The sequence below is a fragment of the Ahaetulla prasina genome, chromosome 1, assembly GCF_028640845.1.
Source record: "Ahaetulla prasina isolate Xishuangbanna chromosome 1, ASM2864084v1, whole genome shotgun sequence".
Lineage (NCBI taxonomy): Eukaryota > Metazoa > Chordata > Lepidosauria > Squamata > Colubridae > Ahaetulla > Ahaetulla prasina.
In genome coordinates this window covers 224,282,772-224,295,929 of record NC_080539.1, presented here as the reverse complement: position 1 = coordinate 224,295,929, position 13,158 = coordinate 224,282,772, and positions in this window count along the sequence as shown.

Sequence of the window (13,158 nt, the reverse complement as noted above, 5' to 3'; positions counted from 1 at the left end):
AATCGCCCTGAGTCCTTTGGGAGATAGGGCGGTATAAAAATTTGATTAAATAAATAAATAAATAAATAAAAATAAAACTCGTGTGTCTTCTGGGGGGGTGGGGCAGAACAGGGTGAGAGGTCTTGGGATCTTCTGGAAGTTGCTGAATTACAAATCGCCTCTCCATGGATTATGCCTGGAGGTATACAGATGGTCCTTGACTGACAATAACAATTGAGCCCAAAATTTATGTGGGTAAGCGAGACGGTTGTTAAGTGAGCTTTGCCCCATTTTACAACCTTTCTTGCCATGGATGTCAAGTGAATTGCTGCAGTTGTTAAGTTAGTAACATGGTTGTTAAGTGACTCTGGCTTCCCCATTGATTTTGCTTGTCAGAAGGTCTTGAAAGGGGATTGCATCATCCCGGGGACACTGTAACCATCATAAATACATGCCAGTTGCCAAGCAAACAGATTTTGATCACGTGACCCTGAGGATGCTGCAACAGTTGTAAGTGTGCAAAACGGTCATAAGTCACATTTTCCGGTGCTGTTGTAACTTAGAACGGTCACTAAATGAACTGTTGTAAGTCAAGGACTGCTTGTAATGTGACCGCATCTGGAATCCAGGGTAACTGCAAAAACCACCAACCATTTGCTCATGACATACTACATTTTAGCACGCACCCAAGTCATTTCAGAGTGTTTTATGATGTTTTTCCTGAATAGGTTTGCAGGTGTTGTCTTGCCATGTGTGTGACTTGCCCCTTCCACAATCAAAACTACATTGCTCCATTTGTGATGGTTGAATTCAGAAACGGCAGGCCTTGCCCTGAGGCAAGGGAGGTGTTGCGATAGGCATAGCATAAGTTTACAAGGGTCTGGAGGTCCAACTTCACTGGGGATTTTTTTTAACATCATTCTAATTTTGGGGGGAATTTTGCTTGCATAATAGAGAAGATTGCTTGCATAACAGTTTCCTCCATAATTCCTCCCCGCCCCCTGTCCAGGCCATTCCTAAACCCCATTCACAGATTAATTATGGGTTTTGGGAGGCAAAAGCCCAGGGATTGCCTTGGAAAGATGCCCATTTCCTCAGCAAAATACGGAAGGCCAGTTGAATTAGAGGAAGGGTGGAACACTGTTGCCCCTTTACTCCCTGTAGACTTCAACTCCCAGAATTCCTGCTCATACCTGAATTAGAAGAAGCCTTCTTGTGGTGTTAGACAGAATAACTCCTTACAAACTCCTGTGATTGGCTTTATTTATTTATTTATTTACTGGTATGTATTTATTTACCGGTATTTATTTATTTACTGGTATCTATCTATCTATCTATCTATCTATCTATCTATCTATCTATCTATCTATCTATCTATCTATCTATCTATCTATCTATCTATCTATCTATCTATCTATCTATCCAATGTATATAGTCCCCATCTTACTGGCTAAGTGACTGACAATAACAATTGAGCCCAATTGAGCCCAACAATTGAGCGGTTTACAAATAAAAAGACCACAACCATAAAATCCTTACAAAAGAGTAACAAAGCTAAAAAGCAGAGTGCCCTCAAACCACCAGCCACCCTCAGGGCTGTGTACCAGATCCCCATGCCGGTTGACAGAGCCAGTTTTATTGTCCTTGATGGTCATTTCTGTGAATTGGCAACTGTTAAACCCCAATGTATGAGCGTGCCCATGACATATTTTCAAAATTCCAAATGAGTCCACCTGCCCTAAAATTTGCAGTTTTGTATTCTTAAGGTATTTAAACTAAAAGGCAAGGTATTTTATATGAATATTAGCTGCAAGATCAAAGAGTGGACAAATAAACCTCTTTTTTTCCTGTTTATCTAAAAATAAGTCTTTCATTTGTAAGATCTCTCTAAGCACGGAAGAAGCAATATAAGCAGAGCATTTGTATCATCATCAATGGCTCATCAAATGAAATCCCTTTTCACATGTAGCTTGTTTTTCCTTTTTCCTTTTAGCTTCAAAAGATAATCATGTGAGGAAATACCAAGAAAATAATATCAAGGTGCAAATAAGACTTAAATAACAATTGATTTGCAAATTAATGAGGTTGGCAGAGGGAAAACATTCAACTGATAGAAAATAGAATCATGTGGCAATCCACGGGATCATGAAGAAATTTTGCAGAATAAAGATTTAAGGGGAAAAGAAGAGGTGGAAGAGACAAATATTTGAAAGCAATAACTTGGCTTTTATGAAAATCAGTCATTTGGGGCCCATCATCATCCATCATTGTAAAGGTCAATCATAAACTCTCATGCATTATTTTTGCTGGAATATCCTGAACATGAACTTTTTTCATGCTCTTGTAGTTTGTTTTCTGGACAAGATTTAAGCAGAGGTAAATGGGTTGTGGACAGTGGTGGGATTCACGTAATTTAACAACCGGTTCTCTGCCCTAATGATTTCTTCCAACAACCAGTTTGTCAAACTGCTCAGAAAGTTAACAACCGGTTCTCCTGAAGTGGTGCGAACTGGCTGAATCCCATCACTGGTTGTGGACCTGTATGAAGCCTACAACTACACTGCCTCCAAGAGGTCATGGATGTACCAATTCTTCTTGAACAATATTGTCTTTCTGCCATGTGATATCCTGTGTTCTCCCTTCTTAGCATTCTAGACTAGATGGCATTTCAGCAACTAAAAAAAGTAGCATCTTGGAAATGAAACTCTTATTTTTCTATATAAAAGGTGTCTCTCTTCCTCCCCTCTTATGTAGAATAGAATAGATAGAATTTTTTACTGGCAAAGTGTGATTGGACACAGAAGGAATTTATCTTGGTGCATATGTGTTGTGGTCCGTCAGCAGCCTACGGAGCTGGCAACGGAGTCGGACAGCGATGAGGCCAGGGCCATCGGGAAGTGAAGTGTGGACTCCAGAGCCTCCAGAGCCTGATAATAGTGAGGCAGAGGAACAGGAGGAGCCTGTTCCTAATGCACACGTGAGAAGAGCTGCCAGAAGGCAAGAGCAGCTCAAGCAAAAAAGACAACTCAGGAGTAGGGCCAAGAGACGATTGGCCTCTCCCATAAGGCTTAAAATAGACTAGCACCGGCGTTTGAGCTTTGCTGGAAAACAACGTTGGTAGCTTCGTCTTCTGCTTCGTCTATGTCTTGCCTTTATTTTTGTGACTTGTGAATGTTTGCCAAGAAAGGCCTTTGGCAGTTTGCCTAATTGGACCAAGGTTTGTGATAGAACTGAAGAATTTGTGTTGGGAGGCATTTGTTTTAATTTGAGTTGAACGACGCTGGGAATGAAGTAATTCTCAGCTGTTCAAATAAAGTTTTTTTTTTCACGGACTGAGTTTCTTACTACCTACTTGGGCCTGGGTCACAACAATATGCTCTCAGTGTACATAAAAGAAAAGATACATTCATCAAGAATTCTAAGGTACAACACTTAATGATAGTCATAGGGTACACATAAGCAATCAGGAAACAATCAATTTCAATATAAATTGTAAGGATACAAGCAACAAAGTTACAGTCATGTAAGGTCCCTCCAAGCAAGAGTCAGAATTTTGGTGAACAGAATTGAGTCATGAACAGTCTTGTACATGTCAAGATCCTTCCTTGCGAAATCTGATAACTCCAAGAACAGAGATTTTCTTTCTGTTTCAAAAATAGTAATGCTGTGTTTCACATTGCTGCAATATGTGACATAGGTTGCTCTCTCTCTTTCTCTTTATCTCACTCTCTGTCTATGCTTGCAAACACCATATCACTTCAGAGTGAGAAGAAAGATAGATATGGTACTGCCTTGTCATCTGCTAACAGGATGTGACCCACTGTGGCTGTTCTAGCTATGTAAATAATTGCCATTAGCCTTAGATCCAGGTAAAAGTATTACTTTCCTACAATTTTGTAATGTGGCACATAACAAACACGCCTACACAATAAGCACAAACATTATGGGCGAAATTAATGTGCTTTGACAGAGTATTTCTAATAGAATATTTGTAGCTCAGGGTTGAACTGTGGATTCTTTGGTGCTCTGTGAGTTTGGTTGTTTGTTTGCAGACTCTTCATTACCCAACTAGGTAATACCATCAGTGCTGATGATGTTAACCTAGTTGGGTAATGAAATGTCTGCAAGAAACCAACCAAGAATTTATTTATTATTTTGTTTCGATAACCGCCATGATCATCATCTTGCTCCATTTGGGTTTAGGAGTCGGGTGTCTTGGAGAGTGGGGGACTTAACTATCACTTTCTGTACTGCAGTTCTGATGAAAAATAGCCAAGCAATTTCTGCTTTCCCCATAGAAGAAAACTACTCTGGGTAGTTTTGTCTTTCATAACAAATAGCAAATTTGGAGGAAGATTTTTCCTTGGCTTGTGATACTGGTGATAAAATTATTAACCCTTGCTGATTATTGTGTTCAAGCAGCTCCTCAGCTGCTGTTTAGGTTCTTTATATTTCTGTTTACTGCTTTTATTCTGTTTTTATTATTAGCCACCCTGTGTAGTATACTTGAGAGGGGCAACCATATATGCTCTTAAATAAAATATTTTTTTTTCTAATTTGGCCCTTACCAGCAAACAAATAAATATTTCCGTTAAAAGGGGTATTTGAGGAATGTTTTTATTTCATCCATTTCATTATTTTACCCACCAGATTATACTCTTCATCTGATCAAGCTTAATAACTAGACAGATTCTCTATCTTCCACTCACAGCAATGCTTATAGATAGAGGCGTCATTCAAAAATATTTCAGGATTTCCAGGCCATCTTTGGCTTACATGCATCTGTCAGAAGACAGCCAGTTCTTCTGGGAAGAGGGAGTGTTGAAATGACTTCCTCTGCATACCTTTTGTCATCAGAATCATATTTCTGATAGCCTATCTAAATGCTGTCTGATGAGCTGTCTAAAGAGTATTAGACTATGTGAGATCTAGGGCTTCTCAAGGTCCAATAAAGTATCTTCACTATTGGAAAATTATTTCTTTTTTTTTTCCTTCTGAAAAGGTATTTATTTAGAAATAATTTCTTGCAAGAAAGTGGCTGGAATTATGTGAATATTTTTTTCACTTCTGTTAAGATTATTTCCTATCCTATTATATTTCTTTGTCTTCTTTTGCCTTGGCCTTTTCTAGGGTTGTGCCTGTTTTAGTCTACCTCTTCCAGCACCATATTGTTATGCTGATTAACTATTGACTTTACTTCTGCAATAGCAATTGTAGCAATAGCAATAGAAATCCCACAATGTTGTACGCTTTCCTTTGGAATTATAATTAGCTGTTGTCTTGTGTTTTGCAGTTGAGCTGATCCTTCTCCAAATCCATTGTGCAGCATCTGAAATCACACAGAACATAAATATCTACAGGTAGTCCTTGACTTAGGACCACAATTGAGCCCAACATTTCTGTTGCTAAGTGAGACATTTGCTAAGTGAGTTTTACCCCATTTTGTGACCTGTCTTGCTACAGTTGTCACTGTAGTTGTTAAGTGACATGGTTGTTAAGTGAATCTGGCTTCCCCATTGATTTTGCATGTCAGAAGGTTACAAAAGGTGATCACGTCACCCTGCGATACTGCAGGGTATCATAAATATGAGCCAGTTGCCAAGTATCTGAACTGACCATGGGGGGTGCTATGACAGGTGTAAGTGTGAAAAACGGTCATAAGTCACTTTTTTCAGTGCCATTATAACTTTGAATGGTTACTAAATGAATTGTTGTAAGTCGAGGACTATCTGTACAGCAAGAACATGATTCTGTCAAAATGATAGCATAAGCAGTGACCCCAAAATCCAAATTCTTTCCTTAAGTATTTGCATCCCAGTATCTAACACAAGCATGCAAGTCATAAGTTTTGCTTCATAATGTTGTGATATACATTCTGCCACTAACTATATCCAATATGGAAAATAGACATTCTGATATTCGTTAGAGTATCAAGATTTTTTTCACGGGCTTCTGAACTCAAGCTGCCTTTTCTCTTCTCAGGGGGTGGGGAGCGATCTTTACCTACAACTGAGAGAAATTGCCTCCTTCTCAGTGGCAACATTCACATTTTTTTGTTTTGAACTTACTAGGATAGTGATGGCTAACCTTTTCTGGACCGAACCCCCCAAATGCAATGCGCATGCGCCCTACCCTCTGCATGCGCCCACCCTCTGCATGCAGCCCCCAGTGCATGTACCCCAACCCTGCACAAGTGCCCCAGCTCTGCACATGTACCCCACTCCTGCAAAGGTGTGCGTGCCCACAGCATGCCTCCCACCTCCCACGCATACACATGCGGCTCCCCTGGATGCGCCCCACCCCCATACATGCACACGCAGCCCCGCACATGCACCCCATTCCCCGCGCATGAGAGCAGAGACCAAAAGACCAGCTGGGCAGTGGGAGGCATGCACATGTACACGGCAGAGCTGAACTGAGGTGACAGCTTGCGTGCCATCGGAGAGGGCGCTGCATGCCACCTCTGGCACGTGTGCCATAGATTCGCCATCATGGCACTAGGATAATGAACATAACCGAAACTGAAAACTAAAAACAATATAGAAAGGGAATGTGGGGCATTATTTGACTGCTTTCTTTGTGAAGTATTGATCAGCTGGAAGAAGTGATGCTGATTGAGTCTAGATTTGAAGGCCACTGCTGCTCTGCATTAAACTATTTTTCAGGGTTTGGGAGGTGGAAATGGTGGCAGTAGCACTTTTTGACCTACAGAAACTAATTTGATCCATACAGAAAGCTCACATCTATAGTAGTTTTTTTTTTTATAAACCACTGGCATTTCTTTTCAAGCTTCTGACCCAGAAAAGAAGCTTGGAGAACTAATTCTCAGTTCATATTCTGTTGGAACTGGGCTAGAAAAATAAACATTCAAATTTGTAGATGATCAGGCTGAGCCCAGGGTGGTGGTGCAGTGATGGGTTGCTATGTGTTCATCCCAGATTGCCCACCTGCCCGGATGTCTCTGCGCATGCGCAGAAGCATCATGTGCTTACCCACGAGTGAACTGGTAGCGAATGAAATTGAAATCCACTACTGTGGTAGTGGTGTCAAACACATCACTTGATGTGGTTAGAGTCATTGTGTTCCCACATGAGACCTACGTCCAGACCAACATGAATTCTGTTGACTCTTATCTAATGCCAATTTGCCTTGAGCATTAATAGACCAGATTCTTGTGTATGGACTAAACTCACAGTACTTTTGAATTCTATCCTGGCTCTTGGTTTTGGTGCCTGACAAATTTTAGTTACTCCAAATTTCAGTGTCTGTTATTACTTTGCTAACGTTTTTGGGACTACTGTATATATAATCTTAAACTGTGAAGGAATGAAAAGATAAAAGATTATATAATTTTGTTTATCTTTGCTTTAAATGATGGATTTTATTCTGAGCTGCAAGTGATTTTCGATACATTATTATATAATTGAAGCATGGTAATGATACTATAACTATATTTGAGTAATTCCTGAAATCTCTGCACATTATTGGTAATTGGGCATTTGCCAAAAAATGTTAAAAATACTCTTCCTATATATATATATGTAGGAATAATATATATATATATATATATTATTATTTTTATTCATTTATGTTTGTCACAACATTATATACAAGCACATATAATGAAAGAAAACAATAGGACAGGAACGGTAGGCACTTTTGTGCACTTATGCACGCCAATTATTCCAATTGGAATTATTCCAAATGGAGGCAGTATTACTAGCATTGGGAAGTTCTACAAGTTTATTGAATTGTGTCATTGTATAATTCAGCACTTTTATAAGGCAACATTAATTTATATAAGCAATTTTAATGTCTCCAATAGAAGAGAATATCTGTAGCTCAGGGTTGAACCATGGAGAGTTCTCGTTGTTCTCTGAGCTTGGTTGTTTTTTTGTAGACGTTTCATTACCCAAGTTGATTATGGTGATACCTATTTGGGTAATGAAACGTCTGCAGGCAAACAACCAAGCTCAGAGAACAACGAGGGCTTTACAATTGTAATGTTTTCTTCTAATTCTCTTAAAAGAGCATCACCTAGCAACCTTGCCTCTTTGTAATGTAGGCTTGGCTAGACTGTTTACCAAAAAAAGGTGTTTGCAACTTCGATAGAAGCATTATAGCTTATTATCCGTCTCTCACCCCGACACCCATTTAATGGGAAACTTTGACTCTCTCAGCCAGACGTAAAAAAACCCCACCACCAAATCGTGGATTGCTGCTTGTTAGTTGCCCTCTAGCGGCGAAAGGAAACAACGCTTTCGAAACCATCCCCTTCGGAGAAAAGAGGGGAATTTCGGCGTCCTTTCTGTTCCCAAAACAACCAAGAGAGGAAATGCCTGCTCAGCCACTAAAGCGAGGGCGCTTCAGGAATGAGAAGCCCTGAGGGCAGAGAAGCCCTTCTGCGAAAAGCTTGACCTCTCCCAAGTCTTTGCCTCGCAACTCTCCCCTTTTAAGGTGCCGAGGGGGAGGGGGGCATCTTCCCGCCCTGCGCGCTGGTGGAGGGAGGGCTGGTCACGTGACCGCCGTCTGGAATCAATGAGCGCCGCATTCCCCGCTGGAGAGGCGGACGCCGGCTGGCGCTTTTCTTCCTCAAGTAGTTTTCCAGGCGTTTTAGTGCGTCTGCAAAATGGTTCCTGGCAGAGAATGTCCTAATATTCCTTTTTACTTACTCTTTTCACATATCCAAATTATGTTTATACTTTTACCTGTTATGTTACGTATGATTGACAAAATAAATAAATAAATAAATAATAAATAAATTCACTCAGAACTGCTCATTCTCTCCCCCACGATCCACTCCCCAACTTAAACTTACCTGCCTTTTCCTCAAACTCCTTCAGTTTGTAAAAGACAGTCTGTCCTTCAAGGATGGACAGATAGGAAAGTAGCTGGATTCTATTTTTTCATAGGAGTGCTTTTAAGTCAAGACGGAAAGAGGATCTCTGAATATAGTAGAGCATGCATCTGTGCTTGGTGTACATTTTACATGCTTTCTGCATCTACCCCCAAAATATTTGATTCTCATGTTTTGCTATTCTCGATTTGCTAAGTCAGTGGTTCTTAAACTGTTTGACTCAACTAACCTTTTCCTGGGCTCTGATACGCTTCCTTCCTCAAAGGAAGGAAGATAGGAAGGAAGGAGAAAGGAAAGGAAGGAAAAGGAAAAAAAAGAACAAAGAACCCGGACTCTTGTTTTACACCAGTGTCTGGGCAGTGGCAGCCTCAAATTGGATTCTTGATTCACAAACAAAGTAATTGCAAATTGCTCCAGGCTATGCCCAGTTTAGCTTCTCGGGAAAAATTACCCCAGTTTAAGAATCATTGTGCTAAGCCATAATGTAGTAGCTGCTGTTGACTTCTTGTGTTGTGTGTATCAAGCCCTTGTCGATTATGGTATTGTAATAGTGGGCAAATAACAAGCCCTGGTGGCGCAATGGTTAGAATGCAGTGTTGCAGGCTAAAACTGCCCACTGACAGTAGTTCAATCTTGATGGGGCTTCAAGGTTGACTCATCCTTCCAAGGTTGGTAAAATGAGGACTCAGGTTGTTGGGGGTAATAGGCTGACTCTGTAAAACCGCTTAGAGAGGGCTGTAAAACATTATAAGTCTAAGTGATAATTGTTACCTACTGTAGAATATATGAAGTATATTCATACTTAGGAGGACAATGGATGTGCTTCTATAATACATTAACAGTACCTCGATTCAGATGCAATCAGAGTAAGAGGGTATCCTAGTGATGGTAAGGTTCCAGCACCACAAAAATGTAGTAATTCTGCTATCGATTGAAAGATTTACAAAAACGATGGACAAAGTCTGAATCACTTAGCATTCTATGAATCAAATACTAAGGCAAACCTCTACAGATGGACCACGGTGTCTAGAAGCGATATCCAATGTATCTGGAAGACCCCGATTGGAGAAGTCTGTACTAGGGATGGACATATGACTACAACAAAGAGTAGGATATAAATAATACATAAAATAAATATCAGAACGTGGGCGGAAGGAACCCAAGAGAAACAGCAGTAGGGTATAGTTAATTAGTACACTTAAGACAAACTATAACAAGGCCAAAATCAGCTGAAAAATTGTCCTACCTCACAATGAGATGTGGCAATATTCCTCTGTTGAAACTCTAATACCTTTGTAATAAACTTTATCATTGTTTTCTTTTGGTCTACCAAAGATACTTAAAGCCATTTTTATTTATTTATAAAATTTAGGGCCACCCATCTTACCACAAGGTAACTGGGTAGTTTACTGTAATAAAAAATCTATCTGTACTAGTGGTGAAATTCATTTTTTTCCCCACTACCGGTTCTGTGGGCGTGGTGTGGCTTGGTGAGCGTGGCAGGGGAAGGATACTGCAAAATCCCCATTCCCTCCCCACTCCTGGGAGAAGGATATTACAAAATCTCCATTCCCACCCCACTCTGGGGCCAGCCAGAGGTGGTATTTGCTGGTTCGCCGAACTACTCAAAATTTCCGCTACCGGTTTTCCAGAACCTGTCAGAACCTGCTGAATTTCACCCCTAATCTATACATGCAACATTAAAACATAACTTAAAATCATTCCCCCATCCTCACCCCCATTTTTGGCTCATTCCTTTCCATTCCCAGACTTGCCAAACTGGCTTGTAACAGTGGTAGCACATAGTGATGAGTGGCTTTCCCAATTTGGGAAAGGAGCTGGATAGGAATATTTAAACAGGAGCCCCCCCATAAAAGCAAGTAGATCTAAGGGCCAGTCTGTCCAAGAATTGAATAGCAGCTGTTCAGATGAAGTGAGAGAACAAAAGATAGTCAGGAACACAAGAATATCATGAGGTAAATTAATACAGAATACAGACCAAAAAGGTGGGTGGGTGGGGGAAGGGAAACTTCCCATACAATTGACAGCAACCAATCATAGCAGATTGCATCATCTGCATTGATGCAGCATTAATTAATCAACTACAACTGTGTGTTCTGGCCTATGGTTCACTTTACTGTTCCAGCTACTAAATTCAATATCCTAATACAATCTCATATCCTCTCCCCACCCCCACCCCGCTAACAAAGTAGAGATGTCCCAGCATCTCCAATCAGCAATGCCATTTTTAAGAAATCCACTAATAGTAGCTATGGGTGTCATATTAGCGAGACATTGCATCAAGAGTGTATTTTACATTGCTCTAGACAGACAGCATGGTTTTACAGTTCTGTCCAAACTGCCAATTCTACCAGAATGCTCTCCCTGCTCGCATGGAGACCCTTGCAGGAACGTCTAGCCTGCCATATCCTCATCAGGAAGCTGAGTTAATAAAGGGGCATTTATTATTAAATACAATTACAAGGAAAGAAGGTTCTTAGCCTTTGATAGGAATAGACTATGAAACATCCCTAACTCCTAAATTTGTTTCTACCCGTATTATCCTTCTCCTATCAACATCCAAGAATACAGAGAAAACCCTTTTGTCCCTTGTGCAAGCTTGGCATTTCCTTTCCAACGCATGGCTCAGAGGCTCAGGGAAACTAATTGGAAAATATGCCAGAGCATGCATTTGGAGCAGATGCTCATGGTACTTTGCAATCTGCCAGATTTCTGCCCTGGCTTTCTGCCCAGGGGAACCAAGTTATGCACATCATCATGTGCCCCATAATCTTTGTGCAAAAGCAGCTAGCTCAAGGAGCCAGTTTAGAAAGAAGCAAGCTACTCTGCTTCCGAGAAGAATTGAAAATGAGGAGTGTGACTGCAGCAATCCAGCCAGAATAGAAGAGCTCTTGTATATTTGGCCAACATATTAAAATTAAGACAGAAAACCATCTTCATATTCTGGCAAAGAAGAAACTTTCAGAGACTCTTCCATTTAGAATCCACAGAAACAATATTTTTACTGAAAATCATTCATAATCAGATACTTTGGTCAGGAACAAGAAGAGGGGAACGTGGCTCTTCTCAGAACTGAAAATGTCTGCAGGAAGGAGGCAGACAAGCAATGTCACAGCCACTATGTCATCAACCATCACAAATTATATAAATTTACCAATCACATCAGGATGCAAATACAGAATGAATGATTTTTATCTTTTGGATATTTTTTTTTTTTACATTTATAACCCGCCCTTCTCCGAAGACTCAGGGCGGCTTAGTGTGTAAGGCAATAGTCTCATTCTATTTGTATATTTACAAAGTCAACTTATTGCCCCCCCAACAATCTGGGTCCTCATTTTACCTACCTTATAAAGGATGGAAGGCTGAGTCAATCTTGGACCCGGTGGGACTAGAACTGCAGTAATTGCAGGCAGCTGTTTTAATAACAGGCTTTACAGCCTGAGCCACATTGCGGATGATCTTGACATTTGCTATTTTGGTATAGCTTTTACTTGGTACCTGTAATTTTGCCAATAATGTTTATTTACAGGTAGTCCTTGACTTATAATCACAAGTGAGCCCAACATTTCTGTTGCTAAACTGGACAGTTGTTAAGTGAGGTTTGCCCCATTTACAAACTTTCTGCCAGTTAAGTGGAATCACTGCAGTTGTTAAGTTAGTAATACGATTATTAAGTGAATCTGGCTTCCCCACTGACTTTGCTTGTCAGGTTGCAAAACGGGATCACATCACCCCAGGACATTGCAACCATCATGAGTCAGTTGCCAAGCATTTGAATTTTGATCACGTGACCATGGGAATGCTGCAAGTGTGAAAAATTGTCATAATTCACTTTTTTCCGTGCCATTGTAACTTTGAATGATCACTAAATAAACTGTAAGTCAAAGAATACCTGTATTTACTGTATATCCCATCTTTATTATTTTTTATAAATAACTCAAGGCAGTGAATATATAACACACCTTCCTCCTCCTATATTCTCAACAATAACCCTGTGAGGTGTGTTGATTGAGAGAGAGTGACTGGCCCAAAGTCACTCAGGAGGCTTTCATGGCTAAAGTGAGATTAGAATTCACAGTTTACTCGTTTCTAGTCTGGAGCCTTAACCACTAGACCCAACTAGCTCCAATGTTTGGTGTTGGGGTAGGAACTGGCATAAAATAGCATTCAATTGCAAGAAGCTCTTTCAAAATTGTTGGGGAAAACCAAGCAAACATTTTAAATATGGTGAACTTCTTCAGGAGTTGGAAAGGAGGGACGAAGGAAAAAAACTTTCTGGATGTTTTGGGGCAAACTGC